The sequence below is a fragment of the Vulpes vulpes genome, chromosome 1 (genome assembly GCF_048418805.1).
Source record: "Vulpes vulpes isolate BD-2025 chromosome 1, VulVul3, whole genome shotgun sequence".
Taxonomy (NCBI): Eukaryota; Metazoa; Chordata; class Mammalia; order Carnivora; family Canidae; genus Vulpes; species Vulpes vulpes.
The window spans coordinates 141,274,667-141,288,691 of NC_132780.1; the positions used below are offsets into that span (position 1 = coordinate 141,274,667).

The window sequence follows — 14,025 nt, forward strand, 5'->3', positions numbered from 1 at the left end:
GACCCCTCGGACTTGGGCAGGGGCTGGGGACAGACCTAGACAACATAAACACCTCCCAGGAGTTTACATTGTGGGGGCCAGGAGTACACACCAGTCGGCTGGCTGCTGCCCCTGTTTATTCCCTGTAGGGTCACGGCCAGGGCGCCACCGGAGGGGGAGGGTGGAGGCAGTCCTCAGGTGGCTGCAGCTGTGTGGCTGCCCATGTGCCGGCGACCCCAGGAAAACCTGGAGGCCTCCCAGGCCACCCCCTCCTGCCACATCCCAGCTTCCATACCCTCTCCCTGGACCCCGTGCAGGGACACACGGGAGTCTGAGCACAGGGTGGCCTCTCTGAGCCAGCACCTAGGGGCCCCATGGACCTTCTCCCCTTCAGGAGCCTAGCTCAGAGCTCAGGGCACTTTCTCAAGTCAGGTGGAGCTGAGCCATGCACGAGTTAATCATCGTTAGTGCCCTCCCTTGAATTTTCCCAGGGTGTCCCACTTTTCTGAGCACCTCCTGTCATTCAGCATTTTCTCCACCTGCTCTGGAAAGCAGGCTGTGCTGCCTGGGACTGTCCATGGTCTGCACAGGAAGGTGGAGGCCCAGAGGGTACACTGTCCCTGGGTCCCACCCAAACCTACCCCAGGGGTCTGCATTCAAGATCACAGAAATGAGAGCCTCGCAACGGCCTTGCACAGTGAGCCACTTGACAGGTGGGAAAACCGAGGCTTTGAGGTGGTGAAGTGAGGACCCGGCCATAGCTGCTCAGCCGGGGATTCAAACTCAGTGCTGCCTGGTTCCAAGCTCCCTGGCCCACTCACCCCAGTCCACTGCCCACCCATCACCCTGAGAGTCCAGGCACCTTCTGGGAGCAGGCAGGAGTCCACGCAGCTCTTGGAAGGGCTCAACCCTCCTTTCCTCCTAAGATATTTATATCGGAAAGTCAGAGTATCTCCATTAATGTGTACACCCTTGTGCACAGAGCAAAGCCCCATGTCCAGCACTGGCAGCAGGTAGGACTAACAATAATAATGATAAAAATAGGGATGCCTGGGCGGCTCAGAGGTTGAGAGTCTGCCTTGGGCTCAGGGTGTGATCCTGTGGTCCCAGGATCGAGTCCCACACTGGGCTCCCTACAGGGAGTCTGCTTCTCCCTCTACCTGTGTCTCTGCTTCTCTCTCTGTGTCTCTCATCAATCAATAAATAAAATCTTAAGAAAAAACAAAGATATTTCTGAATCTACTTTTTTAAAAATGATAAAAATAATAACCGTCGTTAACGTTCACTGAGCACTTGCTGTGTGTCCGCTCCTGTTCTGAGTGCTATAGATAGGATACCTCTAGGAACCCACACAACTCTGAGCCTACCATTAACTCTATCATGCACCCAATTTACAGTCGCAAAGGCTGAGACCCAAAGAGGTAAAGTGAGCTGTCCAAGGTAACAGCTTAGAAAATGTCAGAGCCAGGCCTGGGATCCAGAGCCACTATGCTGTAGGTAGGAGGCGTGGATGGAGGCAGACTTTACAGACCAGAGTAAACAGTGCTGGTGTGAATACACGTGTGTGCGCACACACACACACACACACGCACAGAGCAACCGGCGAAGGGGCAGGTGAAGCTGTGCAGCCATGTGCTGAAGGAATCACAATAGTGCAGGGTAGATGGAAGAAGGGCTCTTGGAAGAGATGGAGTGTGTGTCAGGGCAAAATGGAAGTGAGAGATACGGACCATTCCCAGTATGCCAGACCCTGCCCAGGACCCATCTCCAACGGCCACTCCCGCGACCTTGAACATAGTAGATGTTGAATCAGTACCCTTGGAATGATTGAACAGTGCTAATGTGGTGGTGGTGATAGAAGTCCTGAGAAGGACGGCAGTGTGATGGTGCTGAGCAAGAGTGGGAGGAAGGCGGTGGTGAGGTGATGGTGGAGGTGCCAGTAATGAGGAAGTCAAGGATGGAATTAGTGATAGAGGCAAGAGCTTAAATACGTTTCCTCTACACCCCAGGACAGCACTTCACAGTGTACACCAGACAGCACATGTTCCTAATCCTCACAGCTGCCTTCGGGTAGGCATTTTTAGCCTCATTTTATAAATGATGACAACGAGGGCAGCCCCGGTGGGTCAGTGGTTTGGCGCCACCTGCGGCCTGGGTGTGATCCTGGAGACCTGGGATCAAGTCCCACGTCGGGCTTCCTGTATGGGGCCTGCTTCTCCCTCTGCCTGTGTCTCTGCCTCTCTCTCTCTCTCTCTCTCTCTCTCTCTCTCTCTGTCTCTATGAATAAATAAACAAAATCTTTTTAAAAAAATAATAAATGATGACAACGAGCCACGGACAAGTCGCATTCTGCTTGCCCAAGGTCACAAGGCCAATAAAGTGGCCTGGGCTCTCTGCCTTCAGAGTGGGGTGCCAGGGCAGTGTTAGGGTGCCACGGCTGGGTGGCAAGGCAGAGGCCATTCCACCCTTCACACACAGCCGGCTCAGCACCCCCCCTCAGTTTGGGGGAGCAGAGAGTAGCAGAACTAGGTGACAGGGGAAGTGGTTCTAATCCCAGCCCCACCGCTGACATGCTGTGACCTTCTCTGGGCAGCGGCCAAGGCAGATGTCAGCTGCCAAGTGACAGCGGGCCTGCAGGGCAGAGCCAGTGGAGCCTGGCGGGAGCCCCACACACCAAGCTGATGAAGTCAGGGGTGGGAAATAATCTTGGAATCAGAGGAAGGCTAGCTTTGGGGTAACATTCCTGGAAAGCTCTACTCTGATTGGCTTGAGGTTGGGGTTTCTGCCCAGGCCTTCCCAGTCAGGAGCAAGTTTATTAATAAACCCTGCCCGGACTACTGCTCTCACCCTGGGGAGAGGGCAGGGCTTCCTGGGACTCTTGGGCCCTCACCCCACAGGTGCTGAGTCCCACCGCAGGGGGGTGGGGAGGCAGAGACTGAGCCCTCTGATCTAGGCAAGGGGTGCAAATGCCCTGCACCCCCAGACTACATTCCCCATACCCCTGCAGTCGCAGGGATCCATCTGGTTCAGCCGCTAGTGAAGTGAACCAGTGAGCATGTTCTGTTGAGCCTGGGTGGTGTGTGGGTGGCAGTGTGGGGACAAAGAGTGTGAGGGGTGCTAAGACCTCAGGAGAGGTGGCCTCCCTCTGCAACTCATCAGAACCCACAGCCTACAATTTCCTACCTCCACTCCCCCGCCCTCTGGCTCTGACCTCATTAGGCTCCTGCTCCTTTCCCAGGATGGGGAAGAGGAGGGATGACTCCTCAGTCTGAAGAGCAGGATCCCTGGGGGGAGGAGGGAAAGTCCTGAGGGTGGGGGTGAGGGGAGACGGGGCACAGGGCTTAATATAGCCACCAGGCAGGCTGAGGAAGATGCCGGCTCCTATTACACCTGTCACCTCACCCTCATCATATGACCCAGCTCCTGCTGGCGAGGCGTGGGCAGGGTGAGAAGCACCTGGTCCTGGGAAGTGCTGAGGGGTTCTGACTCCCAGGGGGCTGGGCCAGGAGAGGAGGAAAGGAGCCTCCAGCACTGATCCCCGATGAATGCCAAAGGGACCCGTCCCTCTGATCCACACCATCCCCCACCTCCCTCCTTCACCTCCGGATCCACGGCCCCCAAATATGGCACACCTGCGGGCAGGGCCCTAAGCCAGATTTAGGGGCGAGTGTCAGGATGAAAAGTCACCCTGAAAATCAGGTTCAAGACAGGCCCCTCCCCTAAACTCCCCCTGCATAGAACTCTGAGCCCTGGGCGCCTGCGTGGCTTGGGTGGTTGAGCATCTGCCTTTGGCTCAGGGCATGATCCTTGGTCCTGGGATCGAGTCCTGCCTCAAGCTCTCTGCAGGGAGCCTGCTTCTCCCTCTGCCTGTGTCTCTGCCTCTATCTCTCTGTGTGTCTCTCATGAATAAATAAATAAATAAACTGAGCCCCTACTGCCCACACTGAGGGGAGGTGCAGGCCTGCCCTCAGGGACCCCCTGTGTGCCCAACCATCAGGCAAAATCCCCTCTGCTGGGCTTCCGGTGTGACCTTGGGCATTTACCTCAACATTTCAAAGCCACAGTTTTCTCCTTTATGAAGTGACAACACTGTCACGTTCTTGAGAGGTGCTTAGTACCCGCCTGGCAGATGGCAGAGGCTGAACAAAAGGCCATTATTCCTCGTCAGAGGGGGCTTTTCCTGGAAGAAATTGTCCCATTTGGTTGGGGAAGTAGAGTGCAGTAGCATCCCGTACACCCACCACTCCCACTCAAAGATGGGTCATCTCTGGAGGGTCTGGCTGCCTTGACAAGCCACGGTCTCCCTGGCAGCTCCAGGCTTCGCATTTACAGTCAACAAATAATCTGGAAAGTCAGCCACACAAGTGGCACCAACTCTGAGGACATGGGTGTGGCATGGGACAGGGCAGGCTCTGTGGCCATCCACCCTAGAAAATGCTCTCCTGTGGTTTCTGGTCATTGACTTCCTGGAAACCAGTTTTTCAAATTTACTTTTCATTTAGGTGTAAGATTTGTGCATCAAATTGCACAAATCTGAAGGGTACAGCTTGGTGAGTTTGTGCATATGTATATGCCTGTGTAGCCACAGCCCAGATCAAGTACACAGTATTTCTAACACCCCAGGAGGTCCCCCTCAAGCCGCAACCAGTCAATCCCCTCCCCCAGAGGTAACACTATTCTGACTGTGTCCCTGCAAATTGGCTTTGCCTGTCCTTGAACGCCATACAAACGGACTCCGAGAGCATGTGCTTTATGTCTGGCCCAGTCTGTTCAGCCCAAGGTCTGTGAAGGTCTTGGAATTATTGCTTCGGTGCCGGGTCTTTCCTTTTCATGGCCAAGTAGCTTTCCATCATCAAGTACCTCACAACTTATTCATCCATTCTGTTGATGGATGTTTGGGTTGTTTCCACTTTTTTTCTTCTCTTCTCTTTTCTTTTCTTTTTTTCTTTCTTTCTTTCTTTTTTTTTTTTTTTTTTTTTTTTGATAAAGAGAGAGCATGAGCTTGCATTCATGCAAGCAGGGGGTGAGGGGCAGAGGGACAGGAAGAGAATCTTAAGCAGACTCTGAATTGACCATGGAGTCCAACACAGGGCTCAATCTCATGACCCTGAGATCATGACCTGAGCCTAAATCAAGAGTCAGTTGTTTAACGGACTGAGCCACCCAGGCACCCCTCTACTCTTGATGTAATATGATTACAGCAGCCATAGCATTCCGAGACACGTCTTTTGGTCACATAAACATGGCAACCCCTTCCGGAGAGCATATTGGGGGTGGATGCGTCATTAAGAACTGCAGGGAGGAACAGAGAGATTAAATATTGCTCTGAGCTCCTTGGATAGACGCGGAGGGTATTATGCTAAGTGAAATAAGTCAGACAGAGAAAGACAAATACCATACGATTTCACTTATATGTGGAATCTAAAAAAACAAAACAAAGGAACAAACAAACATAAACAGATTCATAAATAGAGAGAACAAACTGGGGTTGGGGAATGGGCAGAAAATGTGAAAGGGATTAAGAGGTACAAACTCTCAGCTATAAACTAAATAAGTCACGAGGATGAAAAGTACAGCAGAGGGAATATAGCCAATAGCCGATGATACTGCAATAACATTGCAGGATGACAGACGGTGACTACCATCTTACTTATCATCTACTTATCTTGGTGAGCATTGGGTAATGTACTGGACCATTGAGTCACTACACTGGATACATGGAAACCAATACATCATTGTATCTCAACTATACTTCAATTTTTTTTAATTTAAAAATGAAAACTTATTGAGCTCCTATCCTGGGCCATGAGCCTTTTTGGGTCCACCAGACACTCACAGGGAAAGGAAGACAGACACAGAGGTACACCCAAGATGAAACTCCATCAACCTCACCACTGAGCCCAGAGCCAGCCACTTTGTGTGTGTGTGTGTTGGTGTGTGTGTTGGTGTGTGTGTATGTGAGAGAAAGTGAGAGAGAGAGAGAGAGAGAGAGAGAGAGAGAGTATGATTATATTCATTTCCTTGGGCTGCCATAACAAACTATGATGAACTTGGTGGCTTACAACAGGAATTTAGTCTCTCATAGTTAAGGAGGCCATAGTCCGAAATCAAGGAGTTGACGGGGTTTGTTTATTCTGGGTGTTCTGAGGGAGAGTCGTCATGCCTCTTTCCTAGCTTCTGGTGGTGGCAGACAATCCTTGGGGTTCCTTGGCTTGTAGCTGCATCTCTACAATTTCTGCCTCCATCACCACATGACTTTCTTCCCTGTGTGTCTCTGTGTCTGTGTCTACAAATTTTTCTCTCCCTAGAAGGAGAAGAAACAGCCTTCTAGAAGGACACTAGTCATTGGATTTAGGGTCCACCCTAACTGATCTTAACCTGATTATATCTATGAAGACCTTATTTGGGACTAAGGTCAAGTTCCCAGATAGTGGGGGTTAGACTTCAACATATCTTTTGAGGGACACATTCAACCAACAACAACAATTATGACTCAGCAGGTTCATATGTGAGTATACATGAGTGTCTGTGTGGGTGTGTATAGTGTGAGGGAGCACCATGTGTGTGTGCATGTGCTTGCCAGGACATGTCTACGTTGGTGGCTCTGGTTGTGCTTCTATGGCCATGGGCACCTGTATATGAGCATGTGTGCATGCGTCCCCTGCGTTCACGGTTCTAGAGATCTTGCCAGACTTGCTGAAGAGGGCAGTAAGGCAGCACGGTGGCAGGCCTGGCTCCCTGCCGTGGCTGAAGAAGTGCTTAGGGCTAGCCCGAGTAGGCAAGCGGGGCCTTGCCTCCTGAATCCTGAGGGTGAGCTGTGGGAAGCAAAGACAAGGTTATTTGCTGAGCTGGACACAGGCTGGTAAGCTGAGGAGGTGGCTTGGGGCAGCAACGCCTGTTCCCAGGTCCTTTTCCAGGAATGTTCCTAGAAGGCCCCTCCACCCAAGCTCCTATCCCCTGAGCTGCGTTTGCCTGGATGGGGAGGCTCTGGCTGACTCATACCCTCTGGGGCTGGAAGCCAGCACTCAGCTCCTGCTGTGCCAGACAGGTAGGGGTGGGGCAGGTAGCCAGCCCCTCCCAGGCACACCCCCAGGCCAATCTGAAGTGGCACCCAATCACCCACCATGGCTGGCCTGGGGTCAGATCAAAGAAAGGAAGGAAGACAGAGGTGAGTACATGTTCAGGTAAGGCCCAGAATGAGCACTGCTTATGTCCAAGGACAGCTCTTTCAGGCAAACCCACCACCCAGAGACAGGACATTGGGAGGGTCTCCTCCCTAGTATTGTTGGTTTAAGGGCCTACCCTGAGCCACTTACCTCATTTAAACTTCACAGCCAAGTTTAAATGGTGTTCTCATCATTCCCATTTTACAGATGTTATTGCGGAGGTCCTCAGGAGTTAAATGATCCACCTAAAATTACATGTGTTTATGTTTGTTAGAATTTCTTATTCTCTCTGGAAATCCACACCCTACCCACACCTCCACACTCAGACCACAGCTACTCTCACTGCAGCCCACCTGCCCACCACATATACCCATTCCAAGAGCAGTCTTGCTCCCAACCCTCCCCAGGAAAACCCCCCTGGCCCATGGGGGTGGGCAGGACAAATTAGAGGGTGGTCTCTCCTCTCATCCCACCCTCCTGGACTTCTCTGTGGTGTCCTGCTTTTGGTTTTGGTGTGAGTTTACTGCCTCTCTAAGAATGTTGGTGGGTTTGTGTGCACCCCACACAAAGGATGGGGTGTCCGGGCATGCAGATGTACCCCCAGGTGGGTTTGCCCATCGGAGACACATGAGGGCATAGTTGTGGTGAGCTATACGTTGCACAGGTTGCATCTGTGTGTGTGCCTGGGCAGAGGTGTGTAAACCCCTGGGGGTGTTCATGAAGAGTCTGCCCCCCTGCGTGTTAGGGTGACTGTAGAATGACTCCTCAGTTCTCTCCCCTTACCATAGAACTGCCACCACCCTAGATCTGATCCGCAAACTCCTGGCCTCCAAGTAAGAGACTGGTAAAAACTGCCTATATCTGGAGACGAGACACCTGAGTCTGAAGCCCCGCCTACTCTGGCCACTGGTGCCCTTGAGCTAGTATCGCCCCACCCAGGCGGCGGGAGTGTCCTCATCCAATGGGATGGGGTGACACGGAGGAGGAGGAGGCAACAGTACAGCTTCTCCCGCCCCCAAAAACACAGGGAGCACTCTGCTCCCTGGATGGGAGACTCATTACCCCAGCGCTCTGTGTTTTGGGGGGGGGCTCATGCCAGGACTTGGCACATACTACAAAGTGTGGGGGCACCCCCAGCACCCCCGCCTGCGGCTGGCCGGGGGGAGGGGCTGTGACGTTCGGTGGCCTCATGCTGCTGAGAGGAAGTAGCTAATTGCCGACCTGATGACTGGGCAGCCTGAGGAATGGGGTGATGATGCCACTCGCGGAAGCAGGCGCCCCAGCACAAGGAGGGGGCCCTGCAGGGATGCGGTGGGCCAGGCCAGCACTCTGCAGAGGCTGAGGTGGTTGTGGCCAAGGGAGCAGGGGGTGGGGGGTTGTTGAGGCTGTGACCGTGGGAAAGGACTTCTTCCCAGCTTCCCTCAGCTTTAAGGGAAAAGAGTTCAGAGGCCCCAGGGGATGAAGGGATTTGGGAAGGGGCTACATGGGGCAGAGGGGGAGGAGATGGTGGCAGAGGCTTCTTTATTCCCCCTTCCACCTATACTCTTCAACCATTTCCCACCCTTGCCTTTGGTGCCTCTTTGGCCCCCATGGCCCCAGGCTGGTGAGGAAGGAGGGAGTAGATGGAGGGCTCTTTTCACCATAAGACCCTCAGGGCCCAAGCAGCTTACCTGGCCATACCTACTCTGTTGAAGGTCAGAGCATTCAGAAGTGGTGAGACCTCAGGTGTCCTTGAGGACAGGAAGAGCAGGTGCTTCAGACAGAACAGAACAAGCAAAGGCTGGGCAGTGGCCTTTAGTGAGGCTAATGAGGCAGGGGGCTTGGCTGCTGTGGTTATGGGGAGAGAGGGGCGTGGACAGGGCCCTTCGGTACCTAGGGCCACACCGTTCCTTCCTGGCACGATCCCTGACTCAGAGCTTCTCCCACACTGTTGGCCACAGCTTCTGGCGCCGGCAGGCCTGGCCTCGACTGCCAGAGCAAGGGCCAAGTCAGGAGCCACACAGGCTGGGGACCCCACCCCCAATCCTCAGGTGCATCAACCCCAGAGGACCTGCCAGCCCAGAGCGCCAGAAACCAGGACCCATCTGTAGGTCAGTCCTCTGGGCCCTTAGCGCCCCCTGTGGGCAGGGAGCTATACTAGTGGGGGAGGGGCCTCCACCCGCCTGAGGGAGGAGGGAGGCTCAGCACCGGACCCTGCCTCGCCCCCTGTGATGAAGGAGACTCCGACATTGACCTCCTAGCTCCAATCTGAAATTCCGCCCCCGTCCTCAGGAAGCTCCCACTTTGGTGGAGACGTGTTCTACCACTAAAGCTCCATTCTGAAGGGTGAAAGAGTACGGGGCTGCGAGAAACTTAGTCTGAGGGTAGACACACAGGCACATAGATCTTTCTGGAGCCCCCGTCTGTTGCAGACATGGATTAGACATCTCAGTGACGGGAGTTCTGCTAGAAAAAAAAAAAAAAAAATACAGGCCGTTCAGTTAAATTTGCATTTCAGATAAAGGACGAATAATGTTTTAGGATAAGTATATCCCATACAGCATATGGGATATACTTATACTAAAAATAAAGAAGTATTCGTCGTTCATTTGGAATTCAAATTTAGCCGGAGATCCTGTATTTTTATTTGTCAAATCTGACGACCCTAGATGCGTCCAATCTAAGGGAGGAAGGAGGGCGGAGGACTCCGGGACACCAAATTGCAGGTAAACATCACAGCGTGCTCCAGCTCAGGAGAGCAGCGGTGCGGCGGGTGCGGCGGGCGGGGAGTCCTGGGGCGCTGGCTCGCAGCAGTTTAAAATTCCTTCCAGGCCAGATCCCTAATCCCTTGGTGCACAATGGCCGCCTTCTCCCCCACCGCCGGCGCCCACGCCCTCCCCCGCGGGGCCGTGGCAGTGCCACCACGGGCCCCTTTAAGCCCCTTTGAAGCCGCCGGAGCCCCGCGCCGCGGGAGGCCCCGCCGCTATGCCAGCTATGCCAGCTATGTCCCTGCCGCCGCCGGCCACCACTGCTCCCCCATTAATGCTGGCTAATCTGGCTAATAAATAAACTCCCCTCCCAGCCTCAGCCCCCACTAGTTCCTCCCTGCTCCCCGAGAATCGATTGCAGGGCTCGGGTAAAACGTGCGTCCCCACTCCCTTCTGAGGTCTCGCTCTTTTTTCTTTTTTCCTATCGCCGTCCTAGACCTGATGCCCATTTCTGACGGAATTTGGGGGGTCTCTGCGGCGCGCAGGGCACGTGCATCTCTTTCAGTCCACCTGCGCGCCGGGAGCAGGCCGCGTGGCTAGGCGCGGGACCCCTCTCAATGCGGCGGGAGGATCTGCGGGACGAGGAGCGCCCCCTGGAAGCCAGAGGCGGCGCGGGCCACGCCCCTCCTGGCCACGCCCCTCCTGGCCACGCCCCCAGGCCACACCCTCCCTGCCCGCCGCAGAGGGGCGCGGGCCCGGGGGCCCCCGACGCGGGACTCCGCGAAGCCGGGGCGAGGCGGTGGCGCCTCCCGCGGCAGGAGGCCTCTGGCCACGGCCTCTGCCGCCCCCTGCGTCCCCACCCGCGCTTCGGAGAGTCTGACTCAGGGGCGAGCCCGCATCGCCTCACCTCCTGCCACACACCCGGAGCGCGCGGAGAAATTACAGGATTGCAGGGGCACAGCTAATGCGCTCTAATTACCCGCCGCCGCTCGGCCGCGGCGCCCTGCTGCGCTGGGCCAACGCGTCCTAATTAGGCCGCCCCTACCCGGCCCGGTCCGGGAGCCCGTCCCCGTCCCCGTCCCCGTCCCCAGGAGCGCGCGCCGGGGGTTGGCTCTGCCGGCCCGCACCACCTGTCGCCCTCCAAGACTGCCCCAGGAGAGACCCCTGAGACCCCGCGGAGAGGAGGGGCGCAGGACTTGGAGACCCCGGAGCCCCAAGGTGCAGAAGGCGGCCCCGCCACCCCCGTAACTCAGAGAGTGGGGAGGAGGCAGGACCCATTTCGTTGACAGGGACACTGAGGCCTGTTGGAAAGTCGTCGTCCAGAGCAGGGCACCAGGGCAAGAGTATCCCCGTGAGGCCCGGAAAAGTGAAGTCTCTTCCTGGGAAGGCCACCCAGCCAGAAGTCCCAGATCAGCTTATCTCAGGATGGCTTATGACCACCCCACGGGCTCCTTCTCCTGACAGGGAAATTAGCCTTCCACAAAGAAAGGTGAAACCCCCTGGAGCCGCAGGGGGAGGTGACCAGCTGTGGCCTCTGGTCAGAAGGGAGCTGGTGAGAAGTGCCTAAAGGAAGAGTCGGGGAGAAGGCCCTAAAGACACAGAAGCAGGGCCTGGTGGCCAGGACTAAGGAGGAGGAACCTGGCTGTCAGCTTCTTTATTCAAACCGGGCTCAAACATTTTCTCTATAGGAATTCTTTCCTGATGTCCAGGGGGTTACAGACTCATGGCCTTGGGCCAACTTTAATCTTTAGTGAGGTTTCGTTTGGCCTGCAGTGAGCATGTGCTTTTTATATTGAATATATTGAGAGCTTACAGACAGTGTGAGCTGAGTGCCCTCCCCGCTGGCAAAGGCCAGTGTGGTTAGACTAGTCCCCAAAGGCATTTGAGTTTGGAGCCCTTAGTGAGACCAGTCCACTTGGCCTTGCCTTTAACCCTTCCTCACGTGCCCGGATCTCAGTCTGCGCCTTCACCACCCCCTTGTAGTCTTTGCATGTGTTTCGGTCAGCCGGCCCAGGTGACGGACCCTGGGAGCCCCTCTTGAGGCTTCCCACATGTGGTGGCAGTGGGGGCTGCACATGCTTCTGGAAACCCCTCTGGTACCCCTTTTTTTCATCTTGAGTTTCAGTCTGTGCCTTGGGTGTCCTTCTCCAGCAGGGAGGACAGTTGTTTTTGTGCCACACAACTAAAGGTTCCTTGAGGGCAGGATATTGGATCTCTCCCTTCAGTCTAAGATCTCACTGAGGGCTAGGGGCCTGGGGGGCGGGGGAGCTAGTATCATCCATCACAGGAAGCTCCCTGAGGCAGGGCTGTGTCTCTCCCCCTCAGACTGGAGTTCCCTGAGGATAGAGTTGTGTTTCCCCTCAGACTGAGGCTCCCTGAGGGTAGGGATGTGTCTCCCCTCAGACCGGGGCTCCCTGAGGGCAGGGCTGTGTCCCCCCCCCTCAGACCGGGGCTCCCTGAGGGCAGGGCTGTGTCTCCCCTCAGACTGGGGCTCCCCAAGGGCAGGGCTGTGTCTCCCCCTCAGGCTGGAGCTTCTTGAAGTCACTGGATTCTCCCCTGAGATGGGCCTTTGCACCCCATCCCAGCCCACTGGCTCTGGCAGCACCCAGGCATTCCTCCCAGGACACCATTTGTCATGCTTTGATGAATGAAACCTACTAAGAATAACTCAGTCCTTGTAGCCTCTAAAGGGCAGAGGTGTGAGGAGAGGGAGAGGCTGGTGACTGGGGGGCAGGGGGGTTGCTGTGGGGAGATGAACACATTCATTCATTCAATAGCATTTTCCCAGGTGCCCATCTGGACATTGAGGGGAGACAGGATGAGTGCCATGGAGCCCCCTACTGTGACATTTCTGCTGTTGTCAGTAGGAGGGTGTCCACAGGACCCCTGAGACCGAAATCCCCACCCTCTTCTTCACAGCTTTCCCACCCCAGAAGCTATCCCTTCAAGGCCGCCCAGCCCCCTCTATGCTGGCACAGGCTCCCTCTGCTTGGAAACCAGGTGCTAGGGGTCAGGGGCTGCTTCCAGTGGGTCATGAGCTACGGTAGCAGGTATCTGTGGAGCAGCATTCCTCCTCCTGTGGAGACCTGTCAGAGTGACCGTGGGAGGATGCAGGAGTCTCAAACTGGCAGGAGGGCATCGGTGCTCTGATTAGGGGAGCAAATATGAGGGACCCAGAGGATGAATCCCTGTCCCCTGCTCCTTCTCCACACTTCTCCCTCAGCCTGCCCTTCCCACTTCAAAACCGCAAGCCTCCAGTTGAGAGCTGAGCCACCTTTCCAAGCAACTATTCTCCCAGGCGCTTCACAGGGGGCCTGCAGGGTGGGGAGGCTGCGACCTAACCCACTTCTCTGGATGGGGCCTTCCTGGTACTCCGCCTCCAACTGCCACCTCCTAAGAGGAACATTTCGGCCTGGTCTTGGCAAGAACGTCAGCCTGTGAGCCAGCAGTCTGGGATGGTACCAGCTCTGCCACTGATGCCACTGTGACCTTGAGAAGCCATTTGCTCCTCAGGGCCTCAGTTTCCCCATATGTAAAAGGTGTTTTGTCCAGTTTTCAGGTTTGCAGAGCTTTTTAAAAAAATAATTGATCCTTCTGTTTAAATAGTAACTTATGTGGCATCTCCACTGGTAACACAGAAAACGTTTGGGGTTTATGGTCAAAATAGAAGTGGGCTCCAGAAGCCCAGTCAGTCCATCACACACACACACACATGCACAGAGAGCAGCTCCAGGGCACCCCAGAGAGCACACTTCATAAACCTCTGGAGCCTGAAATCCTTCCCTTCCAAACATTCTGGGGCCCTGCCAGGGTCAGGAGCTCAAGATCTGGGAGTTCTGACAGCTCTGAGGATGAAGCAGTGATTATGGGCCTCAGATGTAGGGAGCAGGGCCCAGCAGTAACAGGGTGGGGGGGCTTGAACAGATAGGGGGCATCCTTTCAACACTGGGTAACTCCACCGAGGCTGGGCAGGGGCATGGGTCCAAAGCTAGGTCCATGCAAACGCTCACTGCCCTCCCTACCCACCCGTGCCCCAGCCAGAAGTCAGGTCAGCTTCTCTGGTGCTAGGCCCCTCAGCTGGAGGTGGAGCAGGATGAGTGGAGGCCAGAGAGGGCCCTTTACCAGTGGGAAGGGTAGCACTTATGGCAGGAGCCTCTGCAGCTCTCTTCTGGAGTCCCTGTCACTATGCCTAG

At 55.2% G+C, this 14,025-nt stretch overlaps 1 long non-coding RNA gene across 2 annotated transcripts in view; it reads right to left on the reverse strand.

Moving 5' to 3' along the window:
• Positions 1 to 4,928: 4,928 nt before the first annotated feature.
• The window catches only part of LOC140594982 (uncharacterized), a 39,576-nt gene continuing 30,479 nt past the window's right edge, over positions 4,929 to 14,025 (reverse strand). The window contains exons 2-4 of one of the 2 annotated variants that reach the window (XR_011996323.1): positions 8,816 to 9,590; positions 7,296 to 7,390; positions 5,112 to 6,794 (exon numbers count right to left, since the gene is read on the reverse strand). This is a non-coding gene — a long non-coding RNA (uncharacterized lncRNA). Of the gene's footprint in view, positions 7,391 to 8,815; positions 9,591 to 14,025 lie in introns of both variants that reach the window. The other variant, XR_011996322.1, reaches the window with a different exon arrangement.